We start from the raw sequence: 25,920 nt of genomic DNA on the forward strand, positions 1-25,920 counted from the left end.
AATAAACCTTTGATATTAAACAATTCCTAGGGATTTTTTTAAAGATATAATTCTAACATACTTAAGTCCTTGATTGATATAATTTCATTTTATTAGGGATAGTCATTAATCCTTGTCCATATTTAATGTGCATGTTCATATCAATGATCATAATGTTCTTTAACACTTTTTAAACATCTAATCCTTTGATCCTTCATTTGGTAACTATTTCTTTACAAAAGGAAGGCATGACATGTTATATGGATTCATTTTTTCAATGTATTTAACCAAATTTCAACATTTAATTGAACGTATTATTAACTTTCCTTCTAACTTAGATACCTTTAATTCTATAAACACTTTCCATGACTTGTTGATAATTATTTAGCATTGAGTATCTATCCTTCATATCAAGATGCATCAAATGAGAAACTTGTTGATGAATTTGATAATTCTTCACCTTCAAGCTTTCATAATGTTTTTAGCCTCATGATGACAATACTCCTTATTAAACTCATGGTCATTCTACACATTCTTAACAATATGGTATCTCTTCATAAATTATTTCATATTCATGTTAGTGTACATTATTAATGAGCCAATGAGTGATGTATTTATTGACTGTGAAGATGTAATTTCATAAGTTTGTTAGATCTTTTTCTATCTCCATATTATACACATTATGTCATCATATCTTTCTAATGCATTCACTTAGAAGTAGTTTAATAGTCAATAAACATTACACAAGTCAATGCATTTCATAACTATCATAGTTCATTTGGTTACTTATTATGAATTTCAATAAGTTGCTTCATTGTTTTCCCTAAATTAATCTCATAATGATTCGAATCTTTCAATTTCTAGTAGCTCTAGCTTAGGCTTTGTTGTGGATATTTCTCTAAATTCTAAAATTAGAGTATTCTTATATTTACCCATCTTGTGAGTTACTAAAATGATCAAATCTTGTAACAATACATGAATAATATTAAATACTTCACTTTGATAGATATTATAAAAAAATCCTATGGCCATGTATCATAATGCTTCTCCTTATAAGAACTCTACTAAAAGTTAAGAAAATGATTATACGCCATTAAAAGAGATATCTTCTTCAATGTGTTCATATTTTGGATGATTTGTGCTTTAAGGAGTGTTTAATATTTCTAACCCTCTAATTAAAACTAAACCTAATATATTACAATAAGTGTCTAATCCCTTAGTGAAAATAATTAGTTTCCTTAGAAGTGGAAAATACAAATTACTATTATTTAGTACAATGTACATATAAACATACGGCCAAAGGAAAAATTTGCATGACTACTTAATGTCATACTATTATCTTTGGTTGTGATTAATTCTTAAGGTCAAGGAAATTTTCCTCTGAAAAAATCTTAAGTCCTCCTTCCTTCACATTATTTTCTTCTTTTCTCACTTTTATAGAGGATTTTTTCTTACTTTTTCCTTCCTTTTATTTCTAAGAGAATATATTTGGTACATGTTTACCTCATCAAGTGTAGTTGTTGGGATCCATATTTGAGTCTTTTTCCATTTTATTTACTTTCTCTTCTACACTTAAGGGGACACTGGTGTGAATTTTTCTTTTACTATAATAGTTTAGTTTTATGTCATATTAATTAGTTATTTTTACCTAGATACATTTTATTTGTGCCTCACTTGTCATGTATAAATTGTTAGACTAAAAATTGTTATATTACCTAACTATTTTACTTTTACTTAGTACCTACTTGGTCCTACTAATACTACATCTTAAGCTCACTCAGAGAGGATTATCCTTATTGTTTCACCTCTTGTTGATTCAATATGTGTTCCTACACTTGCATATAGATTCTTTCACATGATTTACATTTGGAGGGGTAGTAATATTTCACTCCTACCTTCTCATCCTCACATTTAGTACAAAGCTCTCTTTTGCAAATCTACAACACATCCATATTATATTTTTTCCATTGTATAATTCTTATTTTTGGAATGATTTTGATCTTACAAGAAAATCTTTGTTTCTCTAGCATGGTATCAAAGACACCTTGCATTACCATTCCTTTACTTTCTAAATTTTTAAGGTTCATGGCTACCAACACTCAAACAATAAACTCCTCAAACTTAAAAGGCATGAGAAACGAATTTTGATATATAACACTTTGTTTTTATGAGTGAAATTTTTTTCAACAAATTTTGAAGAAATGATCAATGGTGTTCATACCAAGATATATACAAATCGTACCAATCCATACAACTTTTATATATACTTATGCTACTTATTGTGACCTTAGCATTTACTTTGAACCTACATTACTTTGGATTCTATCATATAAGTAAGGATAGCTTTCTATTATTAGTCTTTCTAATTTAACAAGGTATAATAGGGTATAGTAAGTGTGTAGAGATAATGTTAGTTCTACATAAGCCTTTTTTGATATTTGAATGCTTCCACACCATCACTTGAAATAGTTTTCTATCTTCTATTCCAATCTACACCACCACTCAAATAAACTCTTTTTCGACATTATGGTCAACTCATAGTTGACCAACTACACATACCTTCCTTGATTCAAGTCTACCTAAAAAATAATGTCCCACCACCATAGTACATCTACTTTATTGTCATTGATCTACCACCTTCACCACCACAAATTCATAATTAGTAAGCCACCATCACTATCAAGCTAAATATTTTAGGATCTTCCTCTGCAAAGCATTTATTCATTACAATATTAATTTAATGCTAGAAAATGGGGGTTTACATTTTATATTGGATTTTAAAAATTTAGAAAGATTATTTTTATTGGCAATATGGTCAGTTAGATGTATTGATGGTTGTCATTTGTGGCAACATATATTTAGAATTTCATTTATGTATTTAGAGACAAAAAATTGTCTAAGTATGAGACAATTTGCAGGAGTATAATGAATAGATCTTAACAGTACAGATGATGCACAAAGAGTTCATGCACAATTGAGAAAAGGTTTGTAACATTGTCATGATGGCATATACTAGTGCACATATGTGTATAGTCCGTACGATGCAAGTTATAGTAAGTTTAACTGTGTTGGTATTTAACAATGCATAACAAAGCATAGCAGAAAATAGAGCAATGTGGCTTTAGGAATTATTTGTTTCAAAATAATTACTAAGCCATGTTAAGCTGACTATGTGGATATTATTTCAAGCATGTGAAGATATAGAAGTTGACTAAGCTACAATTTGTGAATGTGCAAGATATAAGTAAAGATCTTATGTTGCACCAATAGTGTGGAGTGAAAGTGTGTTGTGCAATGAATGAATGTTATGCACAGATATTGTGGAAGCTACATGATTAGATGTGACATGCAAACTATTGTGAGAACCATCCGCGAGCCTTATGTGATGCAACATCTGATGTAAGATTAGAACAAGTGTGAGTTAAAACAACAAGCAAGTATTGTATATATATATATATATATATATATATATATATATATATATATATATATAGTCTATGAAGGAACTGAATTGTATAATTGCATGTTAGGGTGGTGGGCTCTTCTTGCATACATTGTAATTGATCTATCGACTCCTAACAGGGTTGTAGCAACTCCTAACAAGGTTGAGGCTTTTGATAAGGACTCAAGACATTATATGCAATTCATAGACTCCTAGAGTCAATATCCTTAACAAGATCCTATTGTTTAGTGAATCATCTAGTGGGTATCATCCCCACTGGGGTTTTCCCTTGGCTAGGGTTTCCCTAGTTAACAAATAATGGTGTTATGAGTTCTCTATATGTATGGTTATGTTTACTATTATACATTGTTGGTTTACTTTCATATACAAGTTATAAAGTAATTAACAACATTCAGTTGTGGGAAAAAGCTTGTAGAGTACTGATTCACCCCCCTCTCAATACTAGCCATTTCTAACAATTGGTATCAGAGCATAGTTACTTTGAAGAGGCTTAATAGCTTAAGTAAGATCCCAGTGAATATGGAACAATTGAAGAAGAATCTTGAAGAAGCCCTTGAATAGATTGACCTTCTTACTGAAGAAAGAGATAATATGAAAGATAGATACAAAGATGAAAATTTTTACATTGGCAAACTAAAAGATGAAATTGATGATCTTAAATCTGGAAAGGAACCATTTGCGTAGATCAGTAGCAATGATGATACAAAAAATCTAAAGAAAGAGAATGAGATCTTGAAAAATGAGTTGAAAATTGTTGAACTAAATTTGAGTCTTAAGACTAGTGACAATAAGAGTGAACCTGATCTAAAATCTAAGAATGCAGACCTTAGATCTCAATTAAGTCAAGTGACATCTAAATTAGATTCTATTAAGATAGAGCATGCAAATTTGGAAAAATACAATATCACTGTGAAAGGAGAATTGACACAATAAAAACAATAGTTAGAGAAACTTTACACAAGTTTTGAGAAAATTGATGAACATATATTTCATCAAAGACCTTCTTATGACAAGACAAGCCTTGGATATCTTCTTGGAGAGAAGTCAACAAAGAAAGATGAGATTACGATAGAACAAGATCCTATAACAGAAATTCCTAAAGAAAAGTTCAAATGGTTTGATGAAGTTGAGAAAATTAATTTGACAGAGAAATTTGATGAACCTAGAACTATAGAACAAGTTGAAGAACCTAAGAAAGATGAATTATCTAAAGAAGTAATACATGAATTCAGAGGTAGATGCTACATATGCAATGAAATTGGCCATATGAAGAGAGATTGTACAGTTAAGTCTTTTAAACCTATTACTAATTTCTATTGTTATAATTGTCATGATTATGGACATGAGGTAGTAGAATGTAAGAAACCTAAGTTTTTTGATGATAATAATAATAGTAGAATGTTTATGAATACTAACCCTACAGGTAATGTAAGAAGTAGATCTCAGAGTAGATCTAGTGATGGAGAGAAACCTGATGGTGAAAGAAAGCAATTTGTTTGTTACAAGTGTAACAATCCTGGACATATTGCAAGGAATTGTAGAGCACCTAAAAGTCAAAATGGGAATAATCAGAGGAGAAATGCACCTGTATGTTAATTATGCAATAAATTTGGACACACAACAATATTCTATAGAATGGACATAAGGAACTTTAACATGAACCCTAATCATAGAAGAAACAACAACATGAATGATAGAAAGAATGAAAATGGAGGCAACAACAGTCAGAAAGAAGCAGTCAAGGAACATGTTGAGGAATTCAAAGAAGCATTTGTAAAGGCTAGTAATCCAGAGAGTTCACACAGTATTGGAGGAGCAATTCTTTGATGCACATGGTGCAAAGCTGAAGTCATAGATCGTTTGTGACTCAACTTGTTTGAATTAAGCTATTGTAGAAGTAGCATAGCATTAGTGGTTAGAACTAATGTTAGAAAGTGAGTTAGAGATTGTGCAGTTAACATAATGTAGAATACATAGAGAGAAAACTATGGTTTAGTGCGCAAGTCTTGATGTGATCGTAGTAAGCAAGAATTGTAAGAACAAGGTCATTGGTAAACAAAGACAATAGTTTGAGTTTATGGTAGATACACATTTATTGTGCAATGCCATTTGAAATGATTTAAGGATTGCGAACAAGATCTAATGTACCATTTGTTCATGCAAAGTGTCTTAAGCTAATTGAAGAGTGATTTGACAAAAATTGAAGTGCGAAGCAAGTTTGTGAAGATGAAAGTTGTAGAAGCCCTAAAATCATGAATTTAAGGTATTTTACGAAGTATTGAATCCATTTTCTTGAAATATTTATAGTTATAAAGGAATGGCTAGTCAAAGAGTACATGATGTTAGTGACATATCGAGGTATGAGTTCAAGAAACACCATTTTGTTTCTTTACTAGATGATCTTGTAGGCACATTTTCACAAGTTTTAGAAAATGTATTACATTTAGAAGATATAAGGAATTATATAAATTGAAAAATTGAGAGGATAGGTGATGAGGAGATTCACAAGGACTTAGTAGTCATGTGTAATAATGACTCAACCCTAAAGTCTAAGTATGGGCACCTTGAAGATTTGAATTTGGTGAAGTATATGTTCTACATGAAATTTGACAATTACGAGTGGACCCAAATTATATTGAGCATAATACATGATGATATATTCTAGTTAGGTGATGCACAGATTGTCATTGACAATGACCTAATCCACAAGTTTACATGATTTAGCAATGAAGGTTGTAATCTTGTTAATGAGAAAAGCATCAGGAAATTAGTGGAGACAAACTTGAAAACCAAGTTTGATGGAAGGAATATGAAGGTTGATCCCATTTAGGATAAAGGAGTCAAATTGTTGACCAAAATTTTAGGGTACAAGTTGAACCATGGATCAAGGGTAAACTCTGTACCAACTGGATTCCTTCATACAACATATGTAATGGTTGTTGAAAGGAGATAAGTAAATTTGTGTGACATTGTTAGAGTGCAGCTACTAGACAATATTGCAAAGATAAAGAAAACTAAGAACACAATATTTGGATTCGGGTCCCTATTGACTCATTTGTTCTTTTATGTTTTTGATTAAGGAAAACAAGTTTTAATGGGGCCTTGAAACCCTTACATAACAAAGAACTATAAAAGAGGAATGCTTGAAGTAACAGAAGAAACTAAAAGCAACCAACTGAAACAACCCCCCACAAAAAAGGAGAAAACCAGTAAAAAGCTAGGGGGTAGGACAAGAAAAAACCAGGGCTGACCAAAAAAGCCTAGGATGCTTAAGATTTCTTTTAGAATTTTTGCTGCATTGATTTCCAATTCCGACAATCTACCAACTGCCTCCTTCATGTTGAGAGTTCCTAGTTAGGTTCCAGGATTTCCTTCTTCTTCATGCTGGATCTAGTACACTTCCTTGAGCTATCATCAGGTGTCCATTTGTTCTTTTATGTTACTAAGAAGTTTCCTAGAGTGATAAATTGGGAAAGCAGTGAGTGTGCAATGAAGATTGTGACTCAAAGCTACATATCTAAATCTGAGAACATTAGAGACATTGATATTGATAGGATGATGAATAATTTTCAGTCTAAGATGAAACAGTGGTATAGGATACCTCCCTCTATGGTAGAGAAGTATAAGGATGATTTGTGCTTCATGGTGGAAACTGACAACACCTACATGGAAGCAGTGATACCTAGATTGAAGTTCATTGAGCCTATGGGCTATGAGATGAGCGCATAACTGATTGAAGGGCATGCACAAATCATACTCAAGTCTGAGCAGGACACAAAATGTTCTATATGGGGGATATATGATGAAATGTTAAGGATTGTAGAGTCCGAGCTCCACAACAAGGAGAGTAAGAAGAAAGTAGAGAAGGAGATAGATTCTATAATCAAGGAATTTGGCATGACTAGGCAGGAATTTAATGAGATAAAGGGAATTGCGCTAGAGATGAAGGCTAGGGGGTAGACAAAAGTGTTGGAAGCAACACCTATTGTAGTTGCAGGACCCTCAGAAGGAGTAATCATGGCACAACCATGTTTGCAAGCTCCTATTGCACCATATGAAATGGTTGTGCAAGTGCAACCTGTAAGAGTAAGCTATGAGCAAGCTAGAAGGTAGTCAGAGGTGGAAGCACCTATTGCGTAGAGGAAGTTAGGGAGATTGGTGTTGGTCAAGAAGGAACTTGCACCTCAAGCAAAGAAAAGAGTAAAGAAGATCAGCAATGGGCCTAGCAAATGGAGGAAAACCATGCAAGTGAGTAGTTCTAAAAGCTCAGATGACGATGATGAATATAAACCTGTTGAGCAAGATGCATAGGAAGCCAAGATAGTTGCAGACAAAAAAACATGGAAACCAAAGGTAGATAATCTGAATATGCAGATTATAAATGATGACAATTTGTTTAGTTGAATAAATTTTATAGCATGTATAGTAGTATGGATAGGAGAAAATTAGAGAATGGCATAATAAGAAATTTGATTATGAGGAATAAGAGATTTGATAGCATTCAAAATAAGATTCCTAAATACCTATACAATAGGTTGATCAATAGGAAGAGAAGAGTAATAGAAGTAGATTTGAATATGAAGATCACATCCATAAACAAGTTATGTGATGTTGGATCTAAAGAGGAATCAAACAAAATTTTGAAGGGTATTGAGCCCTTGCCAAGGAACAAAAGAAGAGCAATTCTTCTAATGGGAGGAAATTATGAAGAGGTTAGACAAGAAACAAATGAGGCTATAATAAAATACATGTCCTCAGTGCCTAAGGAGAGTGCAAAAGTAGAGGTTGACATTCCAATATATGTACATGAAGATTCATCTTCCAGAGAAGAGGAAGAGGTAGAAGGGACACATCAAGCACTATCTCCACCTCATATTGTTATGGGTACTGAATCCATGCAAGTGGATAGTATGCACATAACAATGGCCACAAAGGAGAATTCATTTTTAGCATATGGGACAAATATTGTTGGCAATATCACTGCCTATACCAATTCCAATGATGAAGAGGAAGAGAAAAAGAAGAAGGAAGAAGAAGAAAAGAAGAAAAAAGGACATGAAGAAAAGAACAAGAAAGAAGATGAAGAAAAGAAGATAAGAGAAGAACATGAAAAGAAGAGGAAAGAGGAAAAGGAGAAGAAGCAAAAAGAAGAAGAAAAGAAAAAGATAGAAGAAGAAGAGAAGAAGAAGAAAGAGGCTAAGGAAAAGAAGAATACAGAGGATTGAATAAAGACTACTGTATCTTTAGTAGTATTAGTAGCTGGAACATCAACAACAATACACATTCCATCCGATGATGAAGACTAGAAAGAGCTATTGGGCACCTTGAGAAATTTTTTTAAGAAAAAAGAAATCTATAAAGTCTTTGGAGAAGACACTTGCTGAAGTCTTGGAGTGCATGCAAAAGACAGTTTCCACAACTGTAGCTAATCCAAACTTGCAAGCCAAGGCAAAAGAGTTGGTGAAGACCTTTGATGGTGAATTCACAACCTTAGCTGAAGTAGCAACAACACAAGCACAAAGTAATCATGATGCATCCCTATTCAACACAGTGTGCACTAATGTGTGCAATGATTTGAAGGCACTTAATGGAAACATCAAGGAATTGAGATAGTGTATTGCTGAAGGTAAGAAGTTGTAAGGACAATGTGCAATGTCTTATACTTACTTATCTAATTTTGATGCAAAGATCAAAGGCCATATGAGTGAGCTTCAGTCACTCACTATAAGACTACAGCAACCACAGATCAGAATTGAAGATTCTGAGAATGAGCTTGATAAGATCTACAATGCTATCATAAGCATTTAAGTTGACAAGGAGAAGGTAATAAGAAGATTCTTTGTTCTCAGAGAATATTTGGCACCCAAGGTCGTAATTTTGTAGAGGCAATTGGAGGAATGTCTTTCAACAAAGAATTCCTATGACAATTTTGCCTATACTGACTTGAGCGTAGGTGAAGTGACATCCTATGCACTTTGTACACTCATCAATATATCATATATAGTTAAAGGCAACTGGAAGCAGGACTTTGACAAACTAAAGATTGATTTTACAGATTGCATATCCAAAATGACAAACTGATCAACAACATGCAACAAATTTTTGTGCTACTATTTTTGTTGACACCTTTGCCATTGATGTCAAAGGGGGAGTATTATGTAGAGGAAAATTGTATAGATGTAAGGGGGAGCTTATGTATGTATCAATGTAAAGGAGTGATAAGGAATGTAATGATCCATCAAAACATGAATAAAATTGTTATGTTTTGAAGGCAATTTGTGTATAGTTATTTGATTTATTTTTGTTTTGTATGACATCATTTTGGGACTTAGCCAATTTTCCCAAATGTTGCCATCAATGCCAAAGGGGGAGATTGTTGGTAATATGGTTAGTTAGATGTATTGATGGTTGTCATTTGTGGCAACATATATTCAACATTTCATTTATGCATTGAGAGATAAAAAATTATTTAAGTATGAGATAGTTTGCAGGAGTACAATGAATGGATCTTAATAGTACATACGATGCACATAGAGTTAGTTCATGCACAGTTGAGGAAAGGTTTGTAACATTTTCATGATGATGTATGCTAGTGTGCATATGTGTACAATCAGTACGACACAAGTTACAATTAGTTCAATTGTGTTGGTATTTAACAATGCATAACATAGCATAGCAGAAAACAAAGCAATACAACTTTAGGAATTATTTTGTTTCAAAATAATTACTAAGCCATGCTAAGCCAACTATGTGATATTATTTCAAGTGTGTGATGATATGGAAGCCAACTAAGCTACAATTTTTGAATGTGCAAGAATTAAGTAAAGATCTTATGTTGCACAGATGGAGTGAAAGTGTGTTGCGTAGTGAATGAATGTTATATGCAGATATTGTGAAAGTTGCATGATTAGATGTGACATGCGAACTATTGTGAGAACCATCTGCAAGCCTTATGTGATGTGAAATTTGATGTAAGATCATAACAAGTGTGAGTTACAACAACAAGCAAGTATTGCATGTATATCTATGCTGGGAAGGAACTGAATTGTGTAATTGCATGTTAGGGAAGTGGGCTCTTCTTGCATACATTGTAATTGATCTACCAACTTCTAATATGGTTGTAGCAACTCCTAATAGGGGTAAGGCTTCTAACAAGGACTCGAGACACTATATGCAATTCATAAACTCTTAACAAGGTCAATATCCTTAATAGAATCCTATTGTTTAGTGAATTATCTAGTGGGTATCATCTCTACAGGGGTTTTCCCTTGGCTAGGGTTTCCCTAGTTAACAAATAATGGTGTTATGAGTTCTCTATGTGTACAGTTATGTTTATTATTCAACATTGTTGGTTTACTTTCATATGTAATTTATAAAGTAATTAACAATATTTAGTTGTGGGAAAAGTTTGTAGAATAATGATTCACCCCCCCTCTCAGTATTAGCTATTTCTAACATATTTTAATGGTTTTCAATAGTGATTTTGGTATATTTTTGCAACAAGGAATAAATCAATGGCAACTTGGATATTTTGGCTACTAAAACTATTAAAGTTTTAGGCGACTTTACAATACCCCCAAGATCAAATGAGAGACTAAGATAACTTCCATAAGGGATCGATAAGACAATTGCATTAAGATACAAGAATGACATTATTGATAATGGACTTGATTGCATATTACATTTATTGATTAAGATGTACATAATAGGCCTCCTTATATAAGAAAGGTGATGAGAAGCAATGATAAGGAGAAGATAACCTATTATCTACATAAATTGAATCACATGTCCACCAAAGGTGGATCATCCTCCATTATGTAATGAAGTATGCGCAATGATGATGATGATATTGTGATATGTGCACTATAGGTGGATTGAGATAACAACTTTCACCACCTAGATTGGAATTCCCGAATACCATGTGCTTAATTAAGGTACCTAATATCCAAATCTAAACTTCAATTCATTGTCCTATACTTGTACTTGCAAGAAAAATGGTTTTGTTGTTTGGATGAGGGATTTGCCTTGGTCAAACCCCAATTTGGAATCAGCCTTAATAATGGAATTGAAATGAAGAATGCTAGCAAGTAGTAGAAGTAAATCTAACAATGAAGCTTTGATATTCAATAGGTATGCAATTGTATTTGAAATGTAAACAAGTCTATTGATATGAAAGCTTGAACATAACATTAGCAAATGTAAATCAAAATGTCCATGATTGTATGCTTGGAATCAAACTTGAGAGAAGAATGAATAATTCTAGAAGATGAAAAAAGGATCTTGAAGGAAGATCAAACCACCATGATGGTTAGATCTAGGGTTTGAATGATGAATCTTGATTGCTTGAACCAAATCCCTTCAAAGGCTTGAATGCTTGAATCCTTGATCTTCAGTAGAGAACTTGAATGGAGACAATGACTTGGATACTTCATTGAAAATGCTTGATGGAATGCTTGCTTGGAAATAATGGATCATCTGATATCTTCTTGTTAATGTGCATTCCTCTTATGGTTAGAGAAAATGAGAGGAGACTTCCTTATATAGTGATCTAGGGCACAAACTTCTAGAGAGGCCAACATTAGAGAATTAAATCCCAATTAACCTTAACCCCTAGAAATGGACCTAGATTAAATGCAATTTAAGAGTTTACCATTCTAAAACCTGAAACAATCGACCTCAAAGCGGGAAAATGAAACTTTTCGAAGCTTGATATCTTGAAACCTCCGAAACTTGAAATTTGGACCTAGGGTCAAGGTCAAGGTTGACTCTACCCTAGGTTATGGTTGAGGTCATCCTTGACCTAGGTCAGGGTCACAAGTTGACTTTGACCCTTCAAGTCATCATTGACCCAGAAACTCAAAGCCTTTAGTTTCTTAGAGAAAGTTGTCAAAAAAAGGCTGGAAATAGGGGGAGAGAAGTAGAACAGGGGGGAAACAACCAGATCCATGCAAAGACCTATTCAAGGCGCTTGCCATGACCCCAAACCACTTACTTGAAGGGCTAAACACTCTTAACATGGAAGTGCTTCCATTTTAAGATGATACATGAAGAAATAAATACATCAAGTGTTGGAGAACCCAATCTATGTGAAAATGGAAGAACAAGAGAGGAACTCTCAGTGTATGCATCTCTAAAGATTGAATAGGTCTCTTGAACACAAAGATGCCATCTCGTCATCAAGTTGCCCGATGAGATATGACAAACCAATAATGCAAATGATTAAAGCATATAGAAATAGAACAAAAGACACAAAGATTTAATATGGTTCACCCAATCTTGGGCTACATCCACTGAATAGAGAGTCCAATATTATTATCTAGTGATCCAACCTGATCACAATTTGTAGTTCTTTGTAACTCAATATATTTGCAAGAAGCTACTAAATTATCACAATGAAAATCCCTAACCCAAAGCCATTCTATATAAGACTTATGTCAGTAACAAAATTAGGGTTGCTCTCAAATTGACTCATGTGTAGTTGATAGTGATGAAAAGTGGCACACAGTTGTGAGAATAAGAAAAGTTTAGTACCAAGAATCTTATCTCTAATGTCTTTTTGAAAATTAGAAACAAAATATATTGTATATCAACACTAGGCACATGATAAGAAATATGGGCATGCAAATGCTTAAATCTATAATTAAAGTTACTAACATTTTCTTTAATAGATTATTTACAATGCATCAAATTACTTAAATAAATTTGTGGACCAATTTTGTTTTGAAATTGTTGAATGAAAACATTAGCAAACTTATGGAAGTAATTGACAGAATAAGAAGGAAAAGAACATCACCATTGCAAGACTTTCTCTCATAAAGTTCTAGTGAACAACTTAGTTATGGAACTGCAGTTGTGAGCTAAATCACTACACAATGTTTGAAAGGTTTTTAACACAAGTCACAAGATCACCCTTACCATTATAAGTCTCAAGATGTGGAATCTCCATAGTTTGTGGGATAATGACTCAGATAATATCAAGAGACAAATGAATATCAATATCACAAGTAGAAATATTGAACTTGGATTGAGTCAAGGAAGCAAGTTTTTGTTGTAAAGAAGAGATGGTTTGAGTTAAACTATTGATGGTAGAATCGATAAAAGAATTGATAGAAGTATAATTGGAGATTTTAGGAAGCTTATTATGTGAAGTGGAAGGACTATTGGAAGAATCATGAAGGACATAAGAAGGATTAGATGAGGGAAGATTTGAATATGAAAAAGAAACAATATTATAAGAAAACATAGATGATTGAAATTATAAACATGGAACACTCATAGGAAGAGATGGAGCTATATGATTATGAAGACTTGCCTATGTGGGATCACAAGGTTGAATTGAAGTGGTTATGATAGGTGAAGCATAAGTGGAAATGCTAGGAATAGATGTGGAAATAGGTATATAAGTTTGAACACTTGCAGAAGAAGGAATATAACCTATCTCTTAAGCACATTCCATAATAGGTTTAACAATAAAATTAATAAGATGAGAACAATTGCACAAGAGGTTAATACCTTGTTCATTATTATGAATTAGTTTCCTTAATCCTTATATAGTAGATTGATTGTTAGGATTATGTTGTTCTTGAGCTAACCAAGTTTCCAACTTTTCTAATTCATGAGTAAGCTTTTGGACTTGAGGAGGAAATCTTAATGCTTCATCTTCATCATGGGAAGAATGAGAAGTGTTATTCTCCAGTATAGGATTAGTATCATGATGAAGGATGATGACTTCATCAACATTCCTAGGAAAGGAGGGTTCAGGATTAAGAGAACTCGTGAGTCTACAACTTCTTCTAACTAGAATATTATAGGTTGGACCTTAAAGCAATGAAGCTTATACACAAGGAAGGAAAGAGAAAGAAGATACAATGTAAGGTTGAATGGAATGTATCTAAATGCAAACAACATGACCAAAATAATGTAAGAAAAAAGTAGATCTAAATATGAAGATGTGAATGTCCACATCGAAAAATGATCTAATTATCAAATCAAGAAGCATATAAAAGAAAGATCACATCAAGAAGATCTAACCAACCAATCAAAAAATAGAAAGCATGAAAGTGTCGGGTTCACCAAAAATGTATGAGTGAAAATGGTAATTAGTGATAAATCACCACTTTCATGCTATACACTAGGAAAATGAAATGTAGACTCCTTTTTAATGAAAATCATAGATCACAATTGCCCAAATAGATGTAGGGGTCCTAATGCAAGATTTACGCCTAAGAGGATGTTTAAATTCTAAGACCCCTTTGTCCTTTTAAGGTGTTCTTTTCCACTCAATAAAAAGTAATATGATATGTATGCAAGAAAAGTAAGGAAAACACCTATGTAATGATAAATAACAAGATATATGATCTAGTATACCAAAACAAGTGCTATGAAAGAGAGAGGAGGGAAAACACCCTTGAGGGCTAGTAAAGGATGCACTTTCAGATTTGAAATAACCCTGTCAAACACTACAAGGCTTCCTATGAGACCCTGTGAGTAACTCAATTGTCCATTTGCAATGCCATCGTGATTTATGCATTTGTACTGTTAAGAAGGTGAGGAAAGAAGAATGTACTATGCCTAGTTTATGACTAGTCACCTTGGAACATTGACAATACTTACACTCATGAAACTAATGGCATGAATGGCCAAAAAAAGTTCAAAACACACCATGCCTAATGCCAAGTATGATGATTTTCTACAAAATCTACAAGCAACCCTAAATGTGCCTTAGAGTTTGGATAAAACAATGCACTTAATATGTTTTGATGCTTTCTAAAACAATGTGCAATTGAGTTGAGCAATCCTATGGCCATCGTGTTCTAGACTTATAAACATAGTGATCCACTATTCATAAGTGCGCAGGCATGGGTGTGCACACACATATTCCATCGTGCCCTGTCCTTATCCTGAAATTTGTTGTGGAACATAGATAGAAACCCTTCTATCATATCACCTGCTGGTCAAGTATGTTTGAGCATTTCATTGAGAATGATTTCTCTCACAACCAATAAAAACATTAATAGTAATCCCAAGTAGCATGTGGATAGGCATAGGATGATACACATAATTAGCCTAAAATGACCATACAAAATGATAATGGTTGGAATAAAGAATCATCAAATGATACTCTTCGAATAACCTAAATATTGAGTGGATCAAGTGTATATTGGGATGCAAAAGTAGATATCCATGCCTCACATCCTTACTACACATCCCCAAGAAACAATGATGATTGAGGATGTACCCTGAGGAGTCCTAGTTGATAAGATCAGGCATCCCAAGGATGTTTGACCAAGTCAAGAATGGCTATGTGATCCTATTTGAAACAAAAAAAGAAAACATTTAATTTTACAGGAGAAACTAGAAAGGGTGTGCGAAGCTTACAAACAATACGAAGCTTCCTATGAGACCCTATAAGTAACTCAATTGTCCATTTGCAAAGCCAAACTGATTTATGCAATTGCACTGTCAAAAAGATGAGGAAAGAAGAAGATACTATGCATAGTTTATGATTAGTCACCTTGGAACATTGACAGTACTTACACACATGAAAAAAATGGTGTGAATGGCCAAAAAAAAGTTCAAAACACACCATGCTTAATGTCGAGTATGATAATTTTCTACAAAATCTACAAGCAACCCTAAATGTTTCATAGAGTTTGCTTAAAATAGTGCACTTAATATGTTTTGATGCTTTCTAAAACAATGTGCTAGTGAGGTGAGCAATCTTATGCCCATCGTGTTCTAGACTTATAAATGTAGTGATCCACTGTTCATATGCACACAGGCATGGGTGCACACACACACACACACACACATTCCATATTTTCCTGTCCTTATACCAAAAAATGTTGCGGAACATAGAAATAAATCCTCCTGTCCTATTTCTTGCTGGCCAAGTATGTTTGAGCATTTCATTTGTTTAGTTTCCTCATTCTCCAATTCTTCTTCCAGCTTTTCAATCAAGATATGTGCAGGTTTCCTAAAAACCAGTTCACTGTCATGATATCTCCTCGGTATCATGAAATAAAACTTCAACCAATACCCCATTAGTATATATATGCCATAATGCACATTGCATGCCATGTATCAGATTTATCATTTTATTAAGTAGACAGTCTGGTCCAAATGTTTATACTTGAGGAGAACATGTTTTTAGAATGTGAATTAATCCTGGTCATTTTTTTATTGCCCTAGGTTGAACAAGCCTTTGATTATAAATAGTTTTAGTCAGTATAACCAATAATCTCCATATGAACATTGTCCTTGTTCAAAATGATGAAACCGGTTTGTATCTTGCACACTGATTTGTCTGGTAACAATCTTGGAGATAAACTTTGTTGCAGTGTGGCATTCAACACACATGCGTAGGTTCTTGACAACTCTAATAGTTGTTCCAGGGGGCACATTTAACAATCCAAATGCAATTGCTAATTTCTCACTATGATAGCTATGGAACATTTCTTTTTCCTCTTCCTCTACATCATTCACAACATCTCTTGAATTTGGACAATATCCTGCTCCCTTCATCTCCTAAGACAATTTCTCCAACTTTTCATAGATCTCATGTGTTTATGGGTGTGATCTGTCTCCTATACAAAAAACATGCATCATTTTATTGTCTTCAATCCAACTACATCTAGGTATCTTTTTTATTCCTCTATCTTTCATCAATCTCCTTACCTTTTGAACCTCATCCCACCAACCAACCTCAGCATAAATGTTTGATTGAAGAACATATGTTGCAACAATTTTAGGATCCAACTCAAAAAGAATAATTGCTGCAAATACTCCTAACCCTATATTTTTACATGATCTACATGCACCAAGTAAACACATCCACACAATCGGAAGAGGTTTAATAGGCATTTTAACAATAAAGTTTAGAGATTCCTTCAGATAGCCTGCATGTCCAAGGAGGTCAACCAAGCACACATAATGATCAATTGTAGAAATAATGCAATCAGAGTCGCTCATGCTCTAGAAGTATTTACAACCCTCAATAAGTAAACCTGCATGACTGCATGCAAATAAAATACAAGCGAAGCTTACATGGTCAAGGTATGTTCCAGTATCTTTCATTAATTCAAGGAGATAGATAGGATCCTTGCAAAACCCATTTTGATGCAGAAGCATCTTGGGTTGCCTTGTTATCTTGTTCACCTATTAGTTCCTTCATGTGCCTAGTAACCCTGTTTTCCTTCATGTGCCGAGTTATTGTAACATTTCTTCATGTGCTGAGTTACCTAGTGTATGCCGAGTGTTTCTTCATGTGCTGAGTTACTCAGTGCATGCCGAGTGTTTCTTCATGTGCCAAGTTACTTAGTGTATGCTGAGTGTTTCTTCATGTGCCGAGTTACTCAGTGCATGCCGAGTGTTTCTTCATGTGCCGAGTTACCCAGTGTATGTTGAGTGTTTCTTCATGTGTTGAGTTACTCAGTGCATGCCGAGTGTTTCTTCATGTGCCGAATTACCCAATGTATGCCGAGTGCTAGTTTTGGAAAGCTTTCTTTTTCCGAGTAATCTGTGTCTGGTTCCTATTTGGACCGACTTTGCTCGCATTTAATTTTGGGTTAGGTAGTTATATTTGCTGAGAGTCGACTTGTGGCTTCTCTATGTTCTAGAATGTTTTGTAAGCTGTTTTGGAAAGTATATATAGAGTATTTAGACTTAGATTTAGGTAAGTTTTTGGGAAAAGAAGTTTTTGGAAGAAGATTAGGGAGCAGAACTGAAAGTGCGAATTTGCTGTTGGATCTTTGTAACTGAATGTATTGTAATTGGTCATAACCCAGAAGGCCTCACAGTTGGGCATGTATGAAGATATTTTGATGAATCAATAGAAGTATTTGCTCTTCTCTCTCCTTTGGTTGTTGTTCTTTGTGTTCATTTCCGTTGTGTTAACTCTTGCAGGGTGGTTTGGATAGCTGGGTGAGCCTTTGGCCCTAGTTATTCACCCTTTTGCCTGCATCAATTGGTATCAGAGCTTGAGGTTCATCCTTGTGGAGATTGGATCGTGTAGAACCCTGATTTGGATTTGGTTGTAGGGTGGCAGATCTACGAATTTGACTTATAACTTGCAGAGAGTTATGATCTTGCAAGAACCTGATTTGTAAAGATGGTTCATGGTAGAGGAAATAATGTTGATAATGCTATATTGGATCAATTGAGACAAATTGTAGCCAGATTAGATGCTGTGGAGACAGCTCAGAGGAGAGGAGCACATCTTGATGATGTAAGTGATGATGAAGCAGCAACACCAAACCATAATCCAAAACCTAAAGAAGATCAAGATGAGGAAAGATTGTTGCAAGTATTGTCTAGGGAAAATTCAAAACCAGCTGTAGAAGTTGTTCCTTATGATGAAAAATTGGACACCGATGTTGTGTTGGATTGGATCTCTGATATGGAGAAGTTCTTTGAGTATGAAAACACTCCTGATAATAGAAAGGTGAAGATTGCAGTCACTAGGATGAAAAGTCATGCATCACTATGGTGGGAGCACTTGCAAACTGATAGACAAAGGAGAGGAAAGGAGAAGATCAGAATTTGGCCAAAGATGGTGAACAAGGTAAAGAACAAATTCCTTCCTGCTGATTACCAAGTTAGCTTGTTGAGAAAGATGCAAAATTTGAAGCAAAAAGACATGACTGTAAAAGAGTATACTGAGGAATTCTATAGACCGGACATCAAATCTGGACATGTGGATGATGATGTTGAGAAAATTGCAAGGTACATTAATGGATTGAGATCTGGAATACAAGATGAAATAAGTTTATTGAAGTTGGAAAGTATAGAAGAAGCATACCAGTATGCCTTGAAGGTTGAGGAGATCTTGAAAAAGAAGCATGAATAAAGACAGAGAGGTAGAAGTGGCAAATTCCAGAGAGGTAGAGGTAGAGCTTATGGTGAAAGTGGCAAATCTGATAGTTCTATGTAGGATAAAGACAAATCTAAATGGAAGAATGATGACAAATGCAAGACCAAATGGAAAAGTGGTAATTCTTACCCAGGAGACAATAGTTCTTATCGAGGAAGAGGTAATTCCTATTCTAGAAGTGGATTTCATGGTAATTGTTTTAGATGTGGTAAAGAGGGACATAGATCTTTTGAATGTAGAGAAATGCTGTGATTCAAGAAGATGATGAGGGTTCACCAAGTGGACTTGAGGCTGGAGAAAATTTGATGGTGAGAAGAACCTTATGTAATAAGGGAGGTGATGAGGAACCTGTTTTAAGGAGATGTCTTTTCAAGACAAGATGTAAGATGGCTGGAAAATGCTGTAAAGTGATCATTGACAGTGGAAGTTCCACAAATCTGGCATCAGAAGAGCTAGTTACAAAGTTGCAGTTGCAGAGGTTGAAACATCCCAAACCTTATCATGTTTCATGGATCAAAGATGAGCATAAGATATTGGTAAGTGAGCAATGCCTTGTGAAGTTCAAAATTGGACATTACTTTGATGAAGTTTTGTGTGATATTATGCCCATGGATTGTTGTGATATTTTGTTGGGTAGACCTTGGCAATATGCTAGATATGTTGTACATGATGGAAGATTGAATCAATATACTCTTTGGGTAAATGAGAAGAAACAAACATTGTTGCCTTTGATCGAAAGTCCAGATGAGGTTAATTGTACTGCTGTAAAAATTTGCATGGTTAATGGGAAACAATTTGAAAAGGAAATGAAAAAGAATCAAGTCTATTTTGCTATAATTCCAAGAAAATCGAGTTTTGTCAATGGAGACCGAGTGCAAGAAAATAGTGTTAACCGAGTACTAGTCAGTGGTGACCAAATGACCGATGGTAGTATTGACCGAGTGCTAGAAGAAATTGTAGAGTTGTTGAATGAGTATAAAGAAATTATTGCTGATGATATTCCTGATGGTTTACCTCCAGTAAGAAGTATAAGTCATTGTATGGATCTGATCTCTGGAGCTAGTTTGCCAAACAAAGCACCATATAGATTGACACTTGGAGAGAATGAAAAACTTAATAGACAAGTGCATGAGTTGTTATAGAAAGGTTTGATCAGAGAAAGCTTGAGTCCATGTGATGTACCTGCTATATTAGCACTTAAAAAGAATAGAGAATGGAGAATGTGTACTGATTCCAGAGCCATTAACAAGATAACAGTGGAATATAGGTTTCCTATGCCAAGGATGGATGACATAATGGATTGTTTGAGTAGAGCAAAGTATCTTACCAAGATTGATTTGAAGAGTGGCTATCATCAGATTAGAATCAGAGAAGGTGATGAATGGAAGACTGCTTTCAAGACAAAAGATGGTTTGTATGAATGGTTGGTTATGCCTTTTGGTCTGACTAATGCACCTCGTACTTTCATGAGGTTGATGAATGAAGTTTTGAAAAGATTCTTGGAGGAGATTGTGTATCTAGGATTTGTGATCTCAGTTGATGGATTGAGGATGGATCCTGAGAAGGTTAAAGCAATTTTGGAATGGCCTACACCTGAGAATGCGGGCGAGGTAAGATCATTTCATGGTTTGGCTAGTTTTTACAAAAAGTTTATAAAGAATTTCAGTGTTGTTTGTAATGCTATGACTAAAACAATTAGAGGAGATAAAAAGGAATTCAAATGGACGCATGGAGCTGATAAGAGTTTTGAGACTTTGAAACAAAAGGTTGTTGAATTACCTATATTGGCTTTACCTGATTTCAACAAAGTATTTCAAGTTGAATGTGATGCAAGTGGTAATGCAATAGGAGCTGTATTAAGTCAAGAAGGTAAGCTTGTTGCTTTCTTTAGTGAAATGTTGAATGATGCTAAAAAGAAATATTTTGTGTATGATCAAGAATTTTATGCCATTGTTCAAGCATTGAAGAAATGGAGACATTGTTTGATGTCTAAGGAGTTTGTGTTGTATACTAATCATAAAGCTTTACAATACTTGGGAAGTCAACATTAATCGAATCAAAGACATATGAAGTGGGTTGAGTATTTGCAGAGTTTTACATTTGTGATCAAGCACAAGAGTGGAGTTACTAACAAAGTTACTGATGCATTGAGTAGAAGACGTTCTTTGTTGACTAAAATGAAGGTTGAAGTTCTTGGTTTTGATGAAATGAAAGAATTGTATGATGCTGATCCTAATTTTTCTGAGGCGTAGAGAGAGTGCAAAGCACCAAATCTGACAGATCACATAAGTAAGTATGATGAGTATTTAATTCAAGAAGGTATGTTGTTCAAAGGTATCTAGTTGTGTATTCCTAGAAGTCCTGTGAGGTTGAATTTGATTAAGGAAAAGCATAGTGGTGGATTAGCTGAACATTTTGGAATTGATAAGACATTGAGTTTGCTGAAAGAGAAGTATTATTGGCCACAAATGTATAAGGATGTTCAGAAATTTGTAAAGAGTTGTGGAGTTTGTCAAATTGCAAAGGGAGTGAGTCAAAATACTGGTTTGTATACACCTATTACAATTTCTGAGAAACCTTGGACTGACATCAGTATGGATTTTGTTCTTGGATTGTCTAAAATAGTAAAAGGGTATGATTCCATATTTGTTGTAGTGGACAGATTTTCTAAGATGGCTCATTTTATACCATGTAAGAAAACATTAGATGCTGAGTATGTTGCTGAACTTTTCTTTAAAGAGATTGTGAGATTGCATGGATTACCAAGAAGCATTATTTCAGATAAAGACAGTAAGTTTGTTGGTTATTTTTGGAAGACTTTGTGGAAGAAGATGGGTACTGAACTGAAGTTTAGTTCTACATTCCATCCACAAACAGATGGACAGACAGAGGTTGTGAATAGAAGCTTGAGTAATTTGTTGAGATGTTTAGTTGGGAATAAGCCGAATAATTGAGAGATGGTATTGGCACAAGCTGAATTTGCATATAATAATTCTGTGAATAGGAGTATAGGGAAGACACCTTTTGAGATTGTTATCCTAGAGGTATATCAAATTTGAGAGATGTTGCCAGTGAAGAAAAGAGAAGCACTGTAGGAGAAGAATTTGCTAATTTCATGGAATCTTTGCATAAAGAAGTGAAGTTGAGGCTGAAACAAAGTAATCAAAAGCATAAGGAGAATGCTGATCAGTCTAGGAGACACCATGGTTTTCAAGTTGGTGATGAGGTGATGGTTCATCTGAAGAAAGGAAGATTCCCAGTTGGAACATATAGCAAGCTAAAGATGAAGAAATTTGGACCTTGTAAGATCTCGAAGAAGTTTGACAGTGGTAATGCTTATGAAGTTGAGTTACCTGATGACATGGATATATCTCCTATATTTAATATTGCTGATTTGTATAAGTATCAAGATTCAAAGGATGAAGTTGTTATACCAGATGATTATCCTCAGAAATAGATTGAGGAAGTTGAACAGATATTGGATCAGAGAGTTGGCAAGAGTAAAAGAGGAAAAGATTACTATGAATATTTGGTGAAATGGAAGAATAGACCTATTGAAGATGCTTCATGGATTTCTCAATTTGAGTTGGATTCAGCTCAGGTTGGGACATCTCAATGATTCAGAAGAATCATTTCTTTCAACCCTGGTTGTCTGATGCAGGAGCATCCGGGGTTGCCTTGTTATCTTGTTCATTTTGTTCACCTAGTAGTTCCTTCATGTGCCTAGCAATCCTGTTTTCTTCATGTGCCTAGTAACCTTGTTTTCTTCATGTGCCTAGTAACCCTATTTTCTTCATGTGCCAAGTTACTCAGTGTATGCCGAGTGTTTCTTCATGTGCCGAGTTACCCAGTGTATGCCGAGTGTTTCTTCATGTGTCGAGTTACTCAATGCATGCCGAGTGTTTCTTCATGTGCCAAGTTAGGCAGTGTATGCCCAGTGCCAGTTTTGGAAAGCTTTCTTTTGCCGAGTAATCTGTGTTTGGTTCCTATTTGGGCCGACTTTGCTCGCATTTAATTTTGGGATAGGTAGTTATATTTGCTAAGAGCCGACTTGTGGCTTCTCTATGTTCTAGACTGTTTTGTAAGCCGCTTTGGCAAATATATATATAGTATTTAGGCTTAGATTTAGGTAAGTTTTTGGGAAAAGAAATTTTTGGAAGAAGATTAGGGAGCAGAACTGAAAGTGCCAATTTGCTGTTGGATCTTTGTAACTGAATGTATTGTAATTGGCTATAACCCAGAAAGCCTCACAGCTGAGCATGTATGAAGATATTTTGATGAATCAATAGAAGTATTTACTCTTCTCTCTCCTTTGGTTGCTGTTTTTTGTGTTCGTTTCTATTGTGTTAACTCTTGCAAGGTGGTTTGGATAACTGAGTGAGCCTTTGGCCCTAGTTATTCGTCCTCTTGCCTGCGTCACATTTTTGGACATATCCTAAAACCATTGCAGTCCATGACACCAAATCCTTACGAGGCATTTTGTCAAACAGTGCGCGTGCCTTGTGTATACTTCCACATTTCGCATACATATCTATCAGGGCGTTCACTACTACATTATCTGACACAAATCCACTTTCGATTATGTATCGATGGATGTCCCTACCCTGTTCTAATGCTCCTAATTTTGCACAAGCTGGGAGCATGTTGACAAATGTTGTGGAATCTACCTTTACACCTGCCAACTGCATTTGCTTAAATGTTCGGAATGCTTTTTCAACAGAACCATTTTGTGCGTATGCTGAAATCATAGTATTCCATGAGATCACATTTCTCTGAGGCATTTTTTAAAACATTTTTGGAGCCTTTTGCATACTTCCATATTTAGCGTACATATGTAACAGGGCACTTGCAACTACAACATCTGAAGAAAAGCCACTTTCGATAATGCTTTGATGGATGTCCTTACCCTTTTCTAAAGATCCCGTTTTGGCACAACTTGGGAGTAAGGTAGAAAAAGTGCTAGAGTTGGGTTTTGAACCTGCCATTTGCATTTGCTTAAATGTCCCCATGGCTTTTTCAGCAAATCCATTCTGTGCATATCCTGCAATTATAACATTCCACGAGACCACATCCTTTTCAGGCATTTCTTTGAAAAGTCTAGAAGCCTCATCAAGATCAGCACTCTGTGCATGTCCTGCAATCATCACATTCCAGGAGACTACATGTCTTTGAGACATTTTGTCAAAAAGTTGACGAGCCTTCTTTATGCTGCCACATTTTGCATACATGTCTACAAGGGCATTCATAACTGGGACATTTGAAGAAAACCCGTTTTCAATTATGCTTTGATGAATGTCCGCACTCTCTTGAAGTTCCCACTTCAGCGCAAGCGGGGAGGATGCTAACAAAGGTTGTGGAATCTGGGTTTGCGCCTGCCAACTGCATCTGCTTATAAGTTTGCAACACCTTTTCAGCAAACCCATTTTGTGCATATCCTGCAATTAATAAATTCCACGAAACCACGTTTGTTTGAGGCATTTCGTTGAAAATCCTTAAAGCCTCATCAAGAAGACCACTATATGCATATCCTGCAGCCATTGCATTCCATGAAACTACGTCTCTCTGAAGCATTCTGTCAAACAGTTTGCGTGCATTGTGTGTACTTCCCCATTTCCCAGACATGTCTATTAACCCATTCGCCACTAGAACATCTGACAAAAACCCACTTTCAATTATGATTTGATGGATATTCATACCCTCTTTAAGAGCTCCCATTTTGGCACAGGCTGGGAGGATGCTGGCAAAAGTGAACCGATTAGCTTTGACCCCTGTTCGTTGCATTTCGGGAAATATTGTCAATGCTTCAGGACAAAAACCATGTCTTCTGTAAGCTGCAATAATGGCGTTCCATGAGAAACAATCTCGTTCTTCCATGCCGTCAAAAGACTTTACGAGCATATACCAAACTTCCGCAGTTGAAATACATGTTCACAAGCTTATTTTGAAAAGCTGTGTGGTCAGCAAATGCAAATCCCCTGTCGGTGATGAAAGACTGTATTTCTTTGCCTTGTGAAAATCCATTCTTCTCAATGCAGGTCTGCAACAGTTGAAGATATAAAAAAAGAGTGTACTGGAGGGTTGTGCGTGGTAAGCAAAATATGTAGTGCCTCTTTCAGCTGGCCTTTTCTACATAATTCTGTCATACTGAGATTGGCAGTAGATGGTATTTGATTTTGCATGATTATATTTGAACATGGGTGAAAGAGCATTCTTCATCAACGTACTCATTTCTGTACAGCCATTTGATCATTTATGTGAATGATAATAATTTCTTATTGGTAATATCAGTCCATGGATTTCATTTTCCAGTGCTGAATTTGATTTTCGTTTCCAGATTTATACGATGATGGCGATATTGAATTTCACATTTCCAGGAAAGCTATGACCAGAAGCGGGTATCAATAAAATTATTTTAATCAGGCCTCTAATGCCTTTTAAATGCAATTCAGTAAAAACTTAAAGAAATGATTCGTTTTTTGGGTAGGAGAATAAAATGGCCTACAAAGAGGAATCTCAGTTCTACTTAGGTTTTCATATACACTATCATGGGGGTTCATATGATAATTAAATAAAATAGTTGACTGAACAATGTGTGTCGCTCACAAAA

At 34.9% G+C, this 25,920-nt stretch overlaps 1 pseudogene; it reads right to left on the minus strand.

Annotated features, from left to right (window-relative positions):
• Positions 1-17,008: 17,008 nt before the first annotated feature.
• LOC149529078 (pentatricopeptide repeat-containing protein At2g13600-like) lies at positions 17,009-25,608 on the minus strand (annotated as a pseudogene).
• Positions 25,609-25,920: the final 312 nt, after the last annotated feature.

Source organism: Cupressus sempervirens, chromosome 11 (genome assembly GCF_028749045.1).
Source record: "Cupressus sempervirens isolate cs-2001-9-10 chromosome 11, ASM2874904v1, whole genome shotgun sequence".
NCBI classification, from domain to species: domain Eukaryota; kingdom Viridiplantae; phylum Streptophyta; class Pinopsida; order Cupressales; family Cupressaceae; genus Cupressus; species Cupressus sempervirens.